The following is an 18,482-nucleotide window of genomic DNA, read 5'->3' as shown; positions in this document are numbered from 1 at the left end:
CACTAATTTTTTAAAAAATACCACCAGAATCGCACGTCAGTTAATCAAATAGGGATAATCAAGTGTAGTGGTTTTGAAAACCAAACTGAAACATCTTCTTCCGTATAGCTCTGAGCATTTAAATTCACCCCATGTTTTTTCTAACCCTGGGGTAAGTTGAAACCAGTGAAAATCGACTATTTTTAAAACATTACTGCAGATGCCGGACGTTATTTGTCGATGATTGCTGTATGAATGAATGATAATAAATTTTAAAAATATGAATCATTTATATTTCGTTCCTTAATATGTTCTACATAATTTCTGAATATACAGACATAATACAAATAAAAATTGTTAGTTTTGTAACTAGGGGTCGTTCAAATATTACGTAATCAATATGTGACAAAATCACGTTCAAAAATTTTCGCAACTCACTTCAGAAGTGCGTTCAATGATTCGACTTTGTCGGGATGCCGTATTATAATGCCACTCACTGCACTCTTCAATCTCTCATTAAGACAACGTTGCACGTGGGAATCCACCTGTTGGAAGACGTCAATCATGTTTCCTGTGTTCAAAAAATTATAGGAGGTTGTGTCCAGGATACGACCGCATCGTTGACGCAGAACTACGCTGTTATTTTATATAAGTCGCTTGTTCATACATTCGGATATTATTCTATAATTCTGTGAAACTTTAGAAACAACTGCTTAGTAGAATAATCTCTGAAATAGTTCTTTCATTGCAGAATCAGTTGACGATAATTGATTGATGATTCATTCTTGCCCTCGCAAAACAATACACTAGCTGATCGTATGTCGCAATTTATGTCTTGGTTTACATTGGTGGCTTGAAACTACTAGGAATATAAACACTTCTAGCATTTTGCGCTATTTTCAAAAGAAACGTTTCTGTTAATATTACTGGCCTCGAAAAGAGTTGCATAACTTTCTCATGCTCGAGAGAAGCGCACCTTCTCTCATCCTCATCCTTAGTCATCCTTAGTGGAGGAAGTTTTGCTACTGGCAAGCGAAACCTAATCACATACAAAATTCTACAACATTTACTTTCTTGGTGACTAAACAAGCGAAATAAACTCTGTTTTGTTAATAACAACCTAGAAAATAGTATCAATGCTTCATTTCCATCAATTTTAGCGCAAATGTAATTCTAGTTGAAGGCAGTTTCACGACTGGCACGCGAACCCAAATAATTTATAACATACCAGTAAGACATTCAAGATGCTTGGTATTCCCCAAATAATTTTTTGGCGCACAACCTTAACGTCTGCTTCGCCATAACGTCAGTTTAATGCATTGATGCATTCTCAAAGGCACCAACCTTATGATGACGGAAAACAAACAATGTTAACTGCTTGGAAAAAGACTGAATTATGCCACACAGCTTGTAATCTGCTGTAACACCCATCGATGCGAATTCGCTGATGAGTTTGTCAAGAATCACCACCTTCACCACCAGCGGGAGGAGCTTGATTTTGGTTGCTGTTTGGGTAACGGCGTTTACATTTTCGACCGACGCGCCGAAATCGCTGTTATTCGATGCGGTGTCACACTCGCGAAGGCTCGTCTCAGTGCGAGCGCTTTTCACTGCACCAACATCGCGTGCATCATTAAATGATGCTTGCCTCGAAATTTTATTGCCCCTGGCAATGCGTTCGTTTTTTGCAGGGCTCGAGCCTGCCTACCTCTTCTTCTTGCTCATCACACACTACGTGAGGCGTCCAATTTATGACGCGGAAAGAAAAACACCTGATACGAATAACGCGAAAAATGAACAGAAAAACCAAACGACGATTACCACTGGTGGGGTCCAATCTTAGATCGAAGCGCAGCGAAAGCAAAGTGAACTGGATTGCTCAACAGTCCGATGCCGAATGAAAGTTTGCCTCAGCGAGATCCACTGTTTATACTCTAGGCAAGTATTCCCCTTCATTCTTATACTTTTCCTTTGTTCATGGAGACTTCAAATCCTACGATTTCCCCTCCGTTGGTCGTCGATAAGTTGCTCGTTATTGCAAGCTCTGTTCGGGAAAGCACACAAATGGACAGAACAAATGTATGGGAAAATGGAAACGCCTAAAGTTTTCATGATTTTTAACCATTTACAAACCAGGGGATTCTAATGTATAGCATAATAAACAAATCTTAGGGAATTTCCGATTCGTTTACTATACATACTATACTATACTATACGCCAAAATCCATTCGTGGCAAAAATAGTTATTAACGTAAACTTTATTTCATAAAAACGTGACCTGTTTTCTGATTTGGCACCCTTAATGAAAGACGTTGTTCTACGTCAAAAGGTGATCGACAGAACATCGAAAACTACAGAGGCATAACTTCGCTTTGTGCGTGTTCCAAAGTTTTCGAAATTTTATTGAATGACTTGCTTTTTGACTCTTGCAAGAACTACATTGCCACCGATCAACATGGATTCTACCCCAAAAGATCGACTACCACGAACCTGGATCAGTTCGCCTCGTTTTGCATAAGCAACATTGATGCTGGTGCTCAAGTCGACACCGTCTACACAGACTTGAAATCAGCATTTGATAGAGTTGACCACGGAATACCACTGGAACGATTAGGACGAATCGGTGTCTCAGCGGATCTTGTCAGCTGGTTCGAATCATACCTAACGAATCGTATGTTCACCGTTAACATTGGATCGGAAAGATCAGACAATTTTCGAACCTGTCAGGCGTGCCACAAGGGAGCAATCTGGGCCCCTTGCTATTCTCAATTTTCATTAACGAGCTTTCTATCGTACTACCACCTGGCTGCCGATTGTTCTACGCTGATGACGTCAAAATTTACATGGTCATCCGAAGCTTTGAGGACTGCCACGCTCTACAACAGCTGATGGATCATTTCACCGAATGGTGTACACGGAACATGCTAACGCTAAGCATTCACAAATGTAATGTTATTACGTATCACCGCAAGCTCAAACCGATAACATTTGATTATTCAACTGACGGACAGTCTCTTGATCGTGTTCCTAAAATTCGTGATCTTGGCGTCATCCTAGACTCATCATTTACCTTCAGATTGCACTACAACGACATGATTTCTAGAGCCAACCGGCAGCTGGGATTTATGTTTAAAATATCCCGAGAATTTAATGACCCGCTTTGCCTCCGATCTCTATACTGCACTTTGGTGAGATCGATTTTGGAATCTAACTCTCAAGTATGGTGCCCATATCAATCAACGTGGACTGCTAGGATCGAATCAATACAACGGAAATTTGTAAGACATGCCCTTCGTCGTCTTCCGTGGCGGGATCCTATGAACCTTCCCCGATACGAAGATCGATCGGCTGTTTGTTTATATATATTGTTTGTAAGTCATGTAAAAGATGTGGAGTTTTTATGCCTTCCCTTGTCTGGCTTTTCCCCATCACATATTTAATATTTCATTAAGACAGTAAAAAGTCAGATGAATAAAGAAATAGATAAAGAAATAAAGAAATAAAGAAATCGAAAGGCACATTTCAATACACCCATACCTCGCTATACGGCCGCTCTTTATACGGCATTTCGCTATAACGGTCCTCTTCAACTCAGGCACATTTTTGATTTACGGCCTAAAATGTCTCGTTATAACGGCAAAAAAAAGGGGGTCTTCGTAGCCACTTGGTTACGCGTTCGCTTACCAAGCGATCGATCGTGAGTTCAAACTCAGGGCCCTCAATTGACCATCTTTGTGTTGGTATAGAATAACTACGTCCACGCAACCATCATCAGCGATGGAAATCGATCCACGGTCGAAATGAGATCGATTCATCCATACAATGCTCTGCTCTGCAAGACACATCGGGCTGCTGTTCTATAAATAACTCAACAATGATCAATATCAACTGTCTTCGCTGTCCGGTCTGCTGAACAATGGAAGAACAGAAAGAATACCCTTACGCCTAAATGGCTACTACTGTGTGATTTAACATAATGTAATGGAACAGAATACTTAACGCCTAAATGGCTACTACTAACTACTGTGTAATTTACAATTTATAGAAACATAAACATATGTACATGTACACGATTAAAACCCGGCTCTGTTACAGCTAAAATGCTAATGAGCCTAATAAATAAATAAATGAGATAAAAAAAACGGCAAAAAAAATCGAGGATTGGTTCAGAATTCACCTCAGTACAGAAGTGAAAAAATATTTGCGAGACAATAACTTAAGCAACATACAAATTAGGTATGTATACATACACATATTCCATGTAACATGAAGTTGTTTCATTTTTGTTTATGTTATGTTTATGTTGATTTAAATAAACTTATTTTTTGATTAAAATGAAATAGAAATAAAAAGATAAAATGCATTTTGAATGATAAACCATGTTACATATTTAACAAATTTGGAATCGATCTGATTGAATTTGTATGAATTTGTATTAGAATAATTGATTCCTTATACGGCTTTTCACTTTGCGGCAGAATTTCGTGGAACGTATCTAAGCTGTAAAGCGAGGTATGGGTGTACTCCAATCACCTCTGGTTAACTTGTTACTTTTGCGAAAAAAAAATATTTAATTTTTTTCCATCGGTTTCAAAAAAGTGCCCCAAACAGGATTTTCATAGTGCTTTACGAAATCCACTGTAATTCTACAAACATCGCAGCAGGTTGTAATGTTTGTAGGCAAATTTTCAGCCTAATGTATTCCGTAAACATATGTGAACGTTTAATACTGATACATTTAGCCGTTTTATCTAGCCGATTTTTCAAAGTTTGGAGTAAATTAGAGGAGTACAAAATCCTACAGGACTCTCAGAACGAACGATTCGTATTCGAATTCAGTTGCACACCCAATATTATACCCTGCGTCGAGAATCGTTGGAGAATCGCACCTCCAACATGTAAAATAATTAGCTCGAAAAACTATTCGCTCATTCATGCTAAGTTAATTGAAATAAATAGGTTTCGGAGCCCGGCTGACTCCCGCACTCACATGGGAGGCTGTTCCGTAAATCTATGCTACTTTTTCACTGCAAAGCTACAAGCAGCACAGTTTGAAACTGCCGCTCATTTATGCGCGCTCTTTTTCGTTTCCTTTAGTTTGCACTCAAATTCAATGAAAAATGCATAAATTTTCATTCAAACTCCTGTTTCTGAAGCCGTCCGTGCCCTCGCAGCGAAGGGATAGATTCAACTGCGAAACGGGCCATTTTTCCGCGATAAGAAGATAGTGGATGGCAGGTAGAAGCTCGAAAGTCAGCTGTTAACGGTAGAAAAAGTGTCCGGATCCTGCTATAAATAAATTAGCATAGCGAAGGTGGAAAAGTGTAAACGCGCCTTTCCCTGAATGTTAATTTATAAGTCACAAGATAGTGAAAGCGTGATTCTATTTATTTCAACTCAGATTCAGAGATTTAATGTTATGAATCATACCGGTCCGCAAACGTGCGAAAAAGTAATTATGATTCCGTAGTTACCTTTTTTCTTAAGTATATTATACGCTATGGGTACGGATCCGTATAGAAAAATGTTATTCCTTCAGTTGAATTAGAAGTAACAGTGATCCAATTCCTCACAAGTTTATTTCAATGGTATCAATTAGCAAGTGATTGATGCGATAAAAGATACTCGTTGATAGCTTACCTATTGTGAATATACGTGTAACATTCAACGTAGCGATATATTTTCTCAGTATTCTGATAATAGCACCAAATCAACTTCGCGTACATTTGCTTTCTGAGAACGAATAAAAAGTGCAAGTGTCATCTTAGCCGTCTGTGTCTCCCTCCGTAGTGATAAAGCTTGTGAGGGAGCTTGTCATGAACCTGATAATTTGATAATCGTTCTACATTCAAATAAGTTTCGAGACCAATCAAATATAACTCTCTGTTAAACGCAATATAAGTAAGTATTGGGAGTACAAATATGTTTAGATGGTATCTTCTCTAAGAAAAATTCTCAGAATCTTTCTGCTCGCGAATATTTCACATCTGGCGTTGCAATTAACACAACCATCCGAGCCATGGTAAAGCAGGCGAAAAAAGAGAAGAGTGCAAATGATTATACGTCGCATCTCGCCATCTGTGTTTGGCTTTGTGTGTGTTGCTTGTTTTCGTTGCTCGAAACTTGTTCAATTCCTGTACATGTGAATAGCACACCTTCGATATTTTTACTTGCCATTCGTATTTGCTCTCGTGCGCATCGGCTCTGTTCTGATGCAACAAGCTCCTAGCTTTGACCGAGAGTCGAGAAACGATTTTTCATAATCGGTCATCCGCATTGACGGCATTGAGCTTCGTATTACGGAATGGGGGAGTTGGCATGACAATGAGGGTTTGCAGAAGAAATGAACACACTTTCAAAATGAAAATCATAAATGAAAATAAAGTTTTTACTCTATGTAAATGAAAATCACTTTTGCTTGCAAGTAGTGAAAAATATCATACAAAAATAGTGTCTGAAGATAATTTTTTATTATAATGGTAAGTTTGGGTGAGAATATTTGAAAATTCATAGAAAATAGTTTAAATTAGATTCAGAAAAACGTATTTGTAGTAGGTAAATAACGCCAAGAAAAAAATTTCATACACATTTTAGCAATTTAAAACTGCCTTAGGGCCGACTAATCTGATAGAGAATAGTTGGCTTCATACAAACTAATGTCGTATCCAGATGTCGACACCATTCCGCCGTCAACGCGAATTCTCGCGATGTTTCATTTTTATCGCTGCAAATGAGATGCTTATACCTTATGCATTATAGATATATGTTGTAACCAGTGTTGCCATATTTTAATCTGTACCAGAGGGATTAAAAATCTTTCTCATCTGTACCCTTTCTTCCAAGAATCGAAAATATTCGTCGTAGAGAAAAATCAATGTTATTAGCATAAAAAATAATCACTTATTTACTACAAATATCACATTACATTTATTTCGTCATTCGTGTGTTTGATGATTCTTATACACAGTTTTTTCTGAATCTAGATTGAATAGTATCATTTATACAAAGTTTCGAGTTGCTGCACCGAGCGATACCGCGGCGTGAAAGTAATCATTCCACATCAAACCTTATTGTAGCTTTATTCAAATGTATTAAATTTCACTCTCGGAAAACATCTGCACCAGTCTGTACTTTTTGATGAAAATCTGCACTCTGTAACATACAGAATCTGTACCAAAAATAAAGAAAAAATCTGTACCTTGCCAAATAAATCTGTACGTGTGGCAACACTGGTTGTACCGAAAGGATTCTTCGATATTAATCTCATTGAAAAGTTACAGCAAAACCTATGAGATCATTAAAAGGGAATGTACGTATCTAAATGCCCTTTTTTGAAACAATGTTGGCTGATTTTATCAGTATGTAAAAACGAGTTACCTAAATTGTTGCGCCGCCGTTTTTCGATATCTCAGTTTTTCAATTTTTTATGTTTTTTCGTATAGGGATTTTTGTTGGAAAATCAGCTTTTTTTTTATTCTCATGGGTATTCAAATTTCCGAATCATGATGTAATTTTCGAACATGCGAGTATTCAAATTTCCGAATTTTCCAAACATCCTTCAGAGTTTTCCGATTTCTTTCTATTTTTTTTTCTTAATGAATTCTAATAATTTCAAATTCTTCCGTTATATCCCCTGATCAAAAAAACAGGAAGTGGGTTATATCTGTGGTATAACCGCAAGGTGGACGTAGGACTATCGTTGAATTAGTGATCATTTGTTTGATGTTGAATCTCAATCCATTCTGATTGAATGGATAAATGAATATTTGGGGGACTTCTAAAACGAGAGCGTACCGTTGGAGGCACAAGGTTTTATGCATCCAATATTGGATACGAAAATATTCTACTGATGGGGAAGAATAATCTTCAGAAGCTTTCCTGTTCATTGCACTTTATTGAAGAATCACAAAACGAAATGCATTTGATAGCAGTATTATATGAATAGAAAACATTCAAATTAATTCTTTCGCTTGAATGTAATTTTCTATTCCAAGGGGAACTGGCAGATTATTTTTCAGCAACGATAACATCTTTCCAGATTCTTCTCGGTGCTGGATAACAACCAAACAAAAAGAGTTGCGCGCGTGTATGTGTGTATGTGTGTATAACTGAGTGGATATCCGAGCGTTGCTCGCTTATATTCGCACCGATTGGTGATTTCAATAGCCTGTTTCGAAAGCTATTGAAACAAGTTTTTGGATCAAAAAGTAACAAGTATGTAACGCGTAGACATTTTATCTTTATTTTTATCGTACCATTTCGTTCAGTTCTTTTGGAAATATTACCGCTCAAAATCTCGGTCTTCGGCGTAACGCTTTCGTTTTAGAAACCTTGATTTTACACCCCGGTGTAGAAACCTACCTAGTCCTACGTCAAAACAAACTACAATTAACACATTTCAAAGAAACCGTTGAACACCAAAACCTACTTTGGAAAGCACACCGCGATGCGATTTAAAAAATCGCACAACTGCCTCTTCCACGGATCGGATCAAAGTGAACGAGCAAAGGTATTCCAGTTCCTTGAACAATTAGCCTTTTACTCCAGGAGAACAATATTTGCCGAAGCAAATAATGTTCTTTTTGAACCGCGAATTTTCTCAAACCCCCACCCAGCAAATATTAAATCGCATAACAAGCGTATATATAACATCATATGCCTTAAAATTTGGTTGGCATATAATGTGCCTAACTAACATATGCATGCAAAAGTGGAGGCATACATGGCAAATGCTTACCGAATTTGTTTGGATGAATATGCAACTTTGACCGGCTATAATAGCGATTATGTTGAATTGAATTGCGATCTAATATGAATATATTCATGAATTGTCAAAGCACCAAATACGACTTTTGCCATACTCATATACGATTTATTACAAACATAGAAAAAAACAAATGGCGCAAAATATTTTCGTGAAATGTTTATTATAGCCTCACGAATCGCCATTTTTATATATGAGTATTTATGTTTGTAGAAATAATAATTGTTTGATTGACTTGTGTTGGGCGTGGAATATGAATGTTTAAAATTGCACAGATTGATGTTTGGTGAAAACTGCTCCGATGTTGGTTCCAACTTCGGTCATCTGGATTATCATCCACCAGCTACCTCGCGCGGCTATCTGAAATTTAATTCAACAGCGGTTAAAACTTTCGAGTGCATCAGCATTTCATTAACATTTCAATATGATGTAATATGTTCTTTATTAGTATCTAATATGATTTACTGTTTCATGATTTTCTTCAGCATGTAACACGATTTACTACAGTACTGAATCGATTTAAATTATACGCTTATGCGACACACAAACTGCATCAGCGTAATATACGCATATGATGCGGATTAAATATATTTTACAACAATGTTCATCATAAAATTGATGTTTATTATACCGAATTGCGACTTAATTTGATAATGGTATATGAAATCGAGTTTTTACATTTTATGCGATTTCAAATATACACGACACAAGACTTGGCACGTGCAAAATTATACGATTTAATGTTTGCTGGGCAGTCATGCAGCCAAACAAGTCATCATTGTCAGCTCTTTTTCGCCAAGGTTGAGTAAGCTAATTCTCGTGATTTTTCAACGAAACCTGGCTTTGTTTTTATCCTCGCGCATGAGTGACCCACATAGAGCATCGCCTAACACTTTCGTCGCCCCGTCACTCAGATATGGGTGACATTTTCTTGGTTCAAATTGAATAGGATTTTTTTAAAGGAATTTGACAGAATAGGAACCTAAATGTAACTATAGGACATGTAGAAAAATAATAAAATCATAACCATATTATTATAATGTTTATACTATACTTTTCATCAGTTTATAGTGCGGATTGTTTGTACTGCAGTTTTTTGCGAAACCAATAATATATGACTTTGGCATGTGTTATTGTTGTCAAATCGTCTTCAAATTATAACAAATATTGCTAGATAATGTGAAAGTTGTCTACAAACTAAGTTTGATCTTCATTTAATAATTTATCCGCAAGTTGAGCCCCGGAAGAAACTCAAGAACGTTGCGTTGGGCGACGAATGTGTTAAGCTGCTCGTTCTTAGCATGTATTGGTGTGGCGGAACATGAGCTTTGTCTCGCTCTTGGATGCTGTGTTGCGTACAACAACACAACGATTTCATGCAATATATGAATACCGTTGCGTGAAATTTCCACGAAAAAAAGTTCGTTTCATTATGTTTCAGCAAAAGTTTGGCAAGTGTGAATAAAATATTTAAATGATACACGGAACATTATTAGAATATTAACTTCATAATTCCACCAACAAATAAATAAATAATTAAATAAATAAATAAATCAATAAATAAGTAAATAATTTAACTAAAAAATAGGTATTTATGTATAATACAAAAACAAAATACATACATAATACTTAACCAGAAAAACAAGAAATGCATGCGAAATTTAGAATTTTTCCCAATAACAACAATAACAATACAATATCTGATTCACACAGAGTTGCGCGATATATTTATTTACTAATACAAACACCCGACCGGCAGTTTTTTCTCAAAAAATCTGTATTGAAATCTGTATTAAGTTTGTAAATCCAGTTTTGAAGCATAATTTTAGCTTTAGTATCATTGATTGGCATAGTTATTATTGATGATACGATGGTGATGGTATCCACGTAATATCCACGTAATCTACACAATAATGTAACGGTTGTAATGTACTAAAAAATAACATAATAAGGAAACAAAACTGGCGGACTGTAAACGCTTGAAAAGGGAACATGAAGTACTATGAAGCTAATACTTAGGATATGGGCCGGTTTCGATACAATTTTTCATTGATATATTTATTATTCTTGGCATATATTGTTAAAAAGAGTAAGATAAAGTGATCTGGTCTCCGAATTAATTTGAGTTAATTCGATAGTTTCAGTTTGTTTTGTTCAATTTAACAATCAATACCAAAACGAAGTTCAAAAAACAGTAAAATAGGTTTGGTCATCAAATCGTTTAAACAGTTCAAACATCCATTCATTTTTTGGTTTCGGCCGTAGTGGAATCTCTCTAGGTTATGTTTAACGATTTATTTCAGTGAGAGCCATTTTGTTGCGGACGAATTCAGCGTTTTCAATGGTTTGAGCTTCAATATTTCTTATATTGATTTAAGTTGTGCGAAAAATTATTATAAATGTCTGGACCACAATGTGTTTTTCTAATTCGGCCTAGATTGATTCTCTGGTCAGTTTTAGGGATCTACACAAATATACGGAAAATTAGTAGCTCTATTTACAACGCTATTTTAACATATTCGCTACACGAAAATTTTCAATTACATTGCATAAGATTGGTTGGGAGTGTAAAAATCGATTGGTGCAAGAACATCATGAATGAAAAAATCATCATGAAATAAAAAAATGAAAAAAATTGTCAATTTTTTATATTGAAAACGTATATTCTCGAAAACCTAATCATGCGTCAAAACGTCTCGATCCTTTTTTCAGATATTTTTCTAAATATTTAAAAAACGCTGAAAGGAAATGAAATTCCACATGAGTATGAGCGTGCTTTTGTTCGTTACATTCTCTGTGCTATTCGCGATGACAGTGGATTAGTGTCGACGTCTGGTGGCGACTTCCATTTAGGAGCCATTATTTGGGTCCCAAACTCGTTAGTGTAATCTCTATCAAATAAGAAGACACGAAGCCACTTTCCCCTATATAGATAACGGTTACCAATAACGCAGACATTTGCATTAAAATATAGGATTTCATGCTACTTATAAATGTCGAAAACAGATGATTCTCATTTAAACAGATTCGAAGACTATAGGAATAAATGGGTGAAATGGGAAAAAATGTTATTGACATCCAGCCGCAACTATTGTTGGAACGTCCTTCAAAAAAATTGTATATTCTGTATAAAACCCAACAAATTTGTAATCTGTATCTACAGATTCTTGGTCCCAAAAAGTCGAAAAAAATCTGTAGAAATACAGTTTATTCTGTAAATATGGGAACCCTGGTCGTGTCTCACGAGCGCTGCGCCATCTCGCGTCTTCTCGTCAATTTGCGCCGTTCTATCTGTTTTCATTAGCCACAAAAACAGGGACTATATCGCTCCAAGTTACTCGCGCTATACGCGTCTCAATTTGCGCCTGGCCTAATATAAACATCAGAAACATATCTACTTCTACCACAAACCGTAATACTACCTTAAATAAACGAAATTCTACATCAAATCTCTATTTGACAAAACGAATCCGCATTAACGGCATTGAGCTTCGTATTACGAAATGGGGGATCAGGCATGACAATATGGGTTTGCAGTAGAAAGGAATACACTTTAAAATAAAAATTATGAAAGAAAATTATTTCTCTCAAATCAAATAAGTACTCTATGTAAATGAAAATCTCGTTTGCTTGTAAGCAGTGAAAAAATATCATACAAAAATTGTGTCTAAAGATAATTTTATATTATAATTGTAAGTTTTGGTGAGAATATCTGAAAATTCATAGAAAATTATTTAAATGAGGGTCAGAATAACGTACTTCTAGTAGATAAATAACGTAAAGAAAAAAATTTCATGCAAATTTTAGCAATCTAAAACTGCCTTAGGGCCGACTAATCTGATAGAGACTAGTTGACCTCATACAAACTAATGTCGTGTCCAGATGTCGACACCATTTCGCCGTCAATGCGAATATCGAAGTATTGAAATATTTCCGTATAACTGTTATACGAAATATTGCACCGACTTATGCACACTCCAATGAAATACATATGAGATGGAGCAGTAGGCAGAGTATATTTGTATTGGTAAACAGAATATGGTGTCGTCATTATTAGCATTCAATATGGAATGTATAGGTCATGTTGAAGTTGTCGCACAAATCATCAACCCACCAACCAGTACCCCACCAAACGAGTCATTTCGATCGAGGCGAATAATGTTGAAATCGTGGAAATTCAACAATGTATATGGAAGAAACGAAACAATGTTTAAATAACTCACAATTTGATGATGTGGCTCATGCTCATGAAATCTTGTAACTGATTGTTTTTCAAAATATGATAATTGTATTGTGACTTACTTCCATCATTTAATGAGCGAAAACGCCCAGAGAACAGTCTTAACCTGACCAAAACTAGCATTATACCATGGACAGACATACAGCTGTACAAGCGTTGTACGTGTACAGCGTTGTACAGGTACCATCGTACCATGACCGACATACATACATTGTACCGTATGTCAAACTGACAATCAGAAATTTCTCCAATTTTGGCCACATATTTCAATGAAAAAGACGGGTGGGTAATGTCGGGGACATAAGCGAAGATACGTAGGACTACAACAAGGGCTGTAAATTTAAATAACTTTTCGAATATCCGAGTAGTTTTTCTGTACCTATTAGCAAAATTACATCTCCAATGCTCCCAAAAACATCATTTCCAAACAAATAATTCACGCTTACCTTTTCAATGGGACTCTCGGTTTTGATTGATTCACTCCATCGACATCCTCGTGCTTCGCGGTTAGAAAATGAATGATGTTTTCGGAAAACAACAGCCAAATTGATTTAATTCGTCTGGCGGTAGAATCACAAGGGGAGTGGCTTACAATATAATTCATTGTTTGTATACAAATTAAATTCCACTGTTACTCTGGTTGCTCCTTTTGGTCGGACCCATTCGAGGAGCACAAATTGGACCAATCGAACGAGGCACATAGTGCGTTTGGACGATGCTTGACATTTCACAATTATTGAATTGTTTATTTCAAGAAAAGTAAAATGTTATTCATTATGACAGATGCGTTCAAATATTACCTATCAATTGATATAAAAATCTTTGCGATCTATTAAGAAATGCTCGAGTTAAAAGCGTTCGAAATCTTTCATTTTTCCTACACGTTCATTGCCTAGATTTTCATTTTACCCCCTATATCTTCCGCTTAGACGTAGTCCTACGTCAAAAGGTTTTTACTTAACGTCTAAACTATCAAACACAACCAACAAGTTTCCAATCTGACTTATTAACTCAAGAGAAAGTCGATGAAAAGAACGTTTACCAAGTGTTTTGATTCGGTTTGTTCATGCTACTCTCCACTAACCATCTTTGGCGCTGCGCACAGTACAACTGTAGCCATGTACAGCGGTAAAATAGGTCGGTACAGGTACAGCGATTGTACCGAGTTGCTTGCTTGGTTCTAGCGCTGTACATGGTGACTAGAGGTGGGCAAAACGGTTCACTTTAATGAACCGTTCAGTTACCAACCGTTCACTTGAGTGAACTAGTTCTTTTGAGCAGTTCACTCACTCTTTTGTACAGTGGAGGGATATGTCAAAACAAGTATAAAAAGTGTGGGATGTTATGTAGGACTGTTCATTCATAAAATGCCGTTTTAATCATTATTCGTCCGATATTTGTTAGAAATAACTTAACACAATAGAGAATCAAACTTTGATTTTGAAATTTTGATTTTGTTTGAGTCATTATTCATTTTTTGAAGCATAAACTAGCATTGTGCTGCTCTGCTTATGTATTGCAATAAATGCTATAGCTAAACTGTACTCAAACCGGGAACATCCATCTTAAAATTATTGCGCACAATATGATATAATATAAAACATATTTCATATTAGCGACGCGAATTTTACTGTTTAACAAGACTGTTTAAATCTTTCCGCTATCAACTATATTTTCTAAGTGAGGGAGATTTGCATATCAACTTACTGAAATATTTACCCTGAACTCCAAAATATGAAATTAAAATATAATTTGAAAAATAATTCAACAATTCAATTTAAAACTATCGTATCCTGAAATGTTGCGTTTTTTATGAAAGCGACAATACCGACATATTATTTTTGTTGTTTCATGGGGCTATCGTTAGTTTCCATTCATTAATTTGAGAACTATTTACCTTGCAGCACCATTCATCTATCACTCGTTCGTTTTCTTTCCTCTTGTGCATCGCTTACCGTACACAGTTCGTTCTGAACTGCATGCACAGTTCAGCCAGCGGTCAGTTCGTTCTGAACTGTATTATCAATTCATCGTTCATCGTACACAGTTCGTTCTGAACTGGGTATACAGTTCATATGAACTGCTGTCAATAATACGTGAGATAAAGGAGTTAGTGAACCATTAAAGTAAAAATAATGGAACTAGTACCCATGATGTGTTGAGGAATATATATAAAATATTTCTATTTTCAGATAACTCTATGGCTCGATGTGTGGCACAGGGATGCGTGAACGTTCGGTCATTGATACCCGGGCTCGAGTCCAACTCGAATTATGAAAACATGTCCCACAAATTATCATTCCATCGATCCCCAAGGGTATGTGACTATTTGGAAGAAATGGCTTCGATTCTTCGGACAGGACCTAAACAGCAATAATAAAAACATGTACATTTGCTCACTTCACTTCAGTTCAGATTGTTTCATTCATATCGATGGCTTGGAAGTACAATATCGTCGAAAACTGATACAAACAAGTAAATTTGAACAAATCCATATTATAGTTACAATTAGTACACACAACTGTTTATTTCTAGCTATTCATACTGTCAGAAAGGCCAACGATATTCATGCCTTTTGAAATCAAAACCGGAAGGCTCGTCGAAAGATCTTGATGGACATCAAGCAAAAGTTGAATCCATTAAAAATATTCGTAACATCCGCAGAATCGGCCCAGTTTTCTAATGGGAGGAAACATGACTATCCAGAGAGGAATATTCCGTCAAAGGAAATCGGGAGCAGCACCATCAACAGTTCTAATGAGAAACCTAGCGATTCGGCCGGTTATGATAGTTTAATTCAAGCACTGCGGCAAGAATTATCGAAGAACAACAGAAAGCTTCAGGAAGCTAAAATCTAAATTGCCGAACCACAATTTCCCCGAGGTTTTGATTAGAAAGAAACCCTAATTGGATTATCTTTACGCTGTAATGAATATATACATTAAGCTAAAATAAAATAGAAATGAACTCATTTAGACAAATTTATTATACCATCTCATGATACTTGCAAAGCTAACACGTCACAGCCTCACTACTACTCACTACAACTCTTCGAGTGACGCGACAATCACAATTTTTTCGCCGATTTAATTATCGCACCACCTGTGGTATGAACAATCCACTGGACGTCTGCTGTAGCAAGTTCAACGAAGTGTCTGATATGTTTGACTTCGGTGTATCAAAAAATGTGTTTAGGCATAGTAGGTAAAAATATATGTACGATTTTTATGTCGAAGATAAATAAATAAATAAATAAATAAATTTTATTAATGATTTGTTCCCTTCAAGGAGGTACCATAGCTTGAACATTTCAATGACCAGTTTCATAAGTTTACCATGAAACGATTTGGTTGATCTCTCTGTTGGTATTTTTACTTGATTTTTTTTTGGTTTTTTTTTCATGTTTGGTTGGTGTTTTATTTAATTTTAATATCGTTTATCTTTAGTAAGGTGACATAGCTTTAAAACTTTCACGCTTTGCTATTGAATTTCTTGAGAAAACTGCAAATTGAATACCCCAAGCTTTTTTCCTTTATCATCTACCAGTTCGTAACAGTTCTCTCCTGCGACCCTTTTAACTGTGGCTGGAATGTATTTCGCTGCTAACTTAGCGCAGTAACAATATTCGGTTCCTTAATTTGCATTTGACCTCAGATTGTAGTGCTTAGAGTGTCTTTGAAATGCTATTCTTAAATTTTCTCTAACTTCCGCGTAAAGTTTTTCTCGCTCCGATTTTTTTATGCTCTCAGTCGGGACATTCATATCCCGTAGTCGGCTATACATATGCGGTTCGCCCTTTCTGAATCGTTAATTTGTGGGTGGTAGCTTGGCGTCTTCCAATGAGTGATGTGATATTTTCTTAATAGTTCCTGAAATGATTTCGAGACGAAGTGAGTTCCGTTGTCTGTGAGGATTACTTCAGGTACTCCGAACATAAGGAATACCATATTGTCCACGAACGGTACCAATGACTCTGCAGTGACTTGACGAAACGGTTGGACGATTATAAACTTACTGAATACGTCTGTTATCACCAATAGGCATGTATTCCTACATTTACCCGAAGCAGGCAGTGGACCAACATAGTTCATTGTGATAAACTACCAAGGATAATTCGCCATCTTTTTCTGGGTAATTAATAGAGCAGTAGTATTTACGTTGGTAGCCTTACTAGTTTGACATGTAGTGCAGTTCTGACAAAAGCGTTTAATTTCAGTATTCATTAGAGGCCAAAAATGTTTTTCTCTCAGAGCGGCCAGAGTTTTCTCTAACCCAAGATGGGTTTTATTGCGCGTATTCTCCACTATATATCTTCTTTCGGCTTTTGGAGGTAACAGATTCCAAGCAAAATGGGCATCTTCTATTTTCTGTTGATTTTTTACCATTTCGTATACGCGTTCACCCACTACTCAGAAATCTGGGTGACTCTGAGTGTTCGGATCAGCCTGGGACACCAATTTCAACAGCAGCTTTTCGTTGTTAGTAGCTTTAAATTTATAGTTTTTCACCTAATCCTTGCTTTTCTTCTATATTCAGGACAGCTATGGCGCTCGTGATTCAGGTACAGGCAACAATCATACAGCTCTATTTCTACCACATCTTCGCAACTTTAAAGTTCTGCGACTCTCTCAAAAATAATCATATCAACTTTTAATTCTATGCTATCCAATTCACTTTATATAACTCAATTAACTTGCAGTCATTACAATCAATCTATTTGTTTTTGTTTATATTTCCTATGCACATTTCCCACATTCTTTCACTGACGTTCAGGTCGGACCCGCCGCAAGGTATTCATATGGTGCTCGGAGGTGGGCACACTGAGGATTAACAGTAATCGCTTTCACCAAATGCTGATATTCAAGATCGACCAGCGTTGTTGTGATCGCTTCCACTGAATGTTATAAACAATCTGCTGTTATATTTTGTTTGCCCTTACGATATTCGAGCTCGATATCGTAAGATTGGATTTTTAATGCCCATCTTCGAAGTTTGGAGTTTCCTGACTCTACTACAATTGTAAATAACCACGACAAGCTCTTTGCATCAGTGATTACTTCAAATTTTTTTCCCTCCACGAAATGACGGAAGTGCTCGATCGCCAGAAGTACTCCAAGGCATTCTTTTCCAACGCTAGCGTATCTTTTCTGTGTACTGCTAAGTTTTTCATTAAAGTACACTATCATTTTTGGTTCATTATCTACTATTTGAAACAGCGCTCAAATTTGCCTTTCCATTTCTTCAGCAAGTTGGAAATAGGGGCGACGTTCTTTGCTGTGGTTTTTAATGAATCGTTGATAGAAGCATGCTAGGCCCAAAAGTCGACGAATATCTTTGATGCTTTTTGGTCTCGCGTAATTGAGAATAGGTTCGATTCGCGAATTGACAATGGCTACTCCTTCTTCCGTTAATAACAGTTCGGCTGAAAAGTTAATAAAGTTGACGTCTAGATGGCGTCTCTTGCAAAAATGTACTTGACAATCACAAAGCACCATCTTT

At 36.5% G+C, this 18,482-nt stretch overlaps 2 long non-coding RNA genes across 2 annotated transcripts; both read left to right on the top strand.

Moving 5' to 3' along the window:
* The first annotated feature begins 14,906 nt into the window (after positions 1-14,906).
* On the top strand, positions 14,907-16,199 carry LOC129774880 (uncharacterized). The gene is made up of 3 exons (XR_008742798.1): positions 14,907-15,109; positions 15,176-15,458; positions 15,519-16,199. It is a non-coding gene; the product is annotated as an uncharacterized LOC129774880 (long non-coding RNA).
* Positions 16,200-16,965: 766 nt separating this feature from the next.
* Positions 16,966-17,677, top strand: LOC129774883 (uncharacterized). Its single transcript, XR_008742799.1, has 3 exons — positions 16,966-17,313; positions 17,397-17,461; positions 17,520-17,677. It is a non-coding gene; the product is annotated as an uncharacterized LOC129774883 (long non-coding RNA).
* Positions 17,678-18,482: the final 805 nt, after the last annotated feature.

Source organism: Toxorhynchites rutilus, chromosome 1 (genome assembly GCF_029784135.1).
Source record: "Toxorhynchites rutilus septentrionalis strain SRP chromosome 1, ASM2978413v1, whole genome shotgun sequence".
Taxonomy (NCBI): Eukaryota; Metazoa; Arthropoda; class Insecta; order Diptera; family Culicidae; genus Toxorhynchites; species Toxorhynchites rutilus.
Note: the sequence above shows the minus strand (reverse complement) of the source record. Positions and strands in the feature narration are given on the sequence as shown.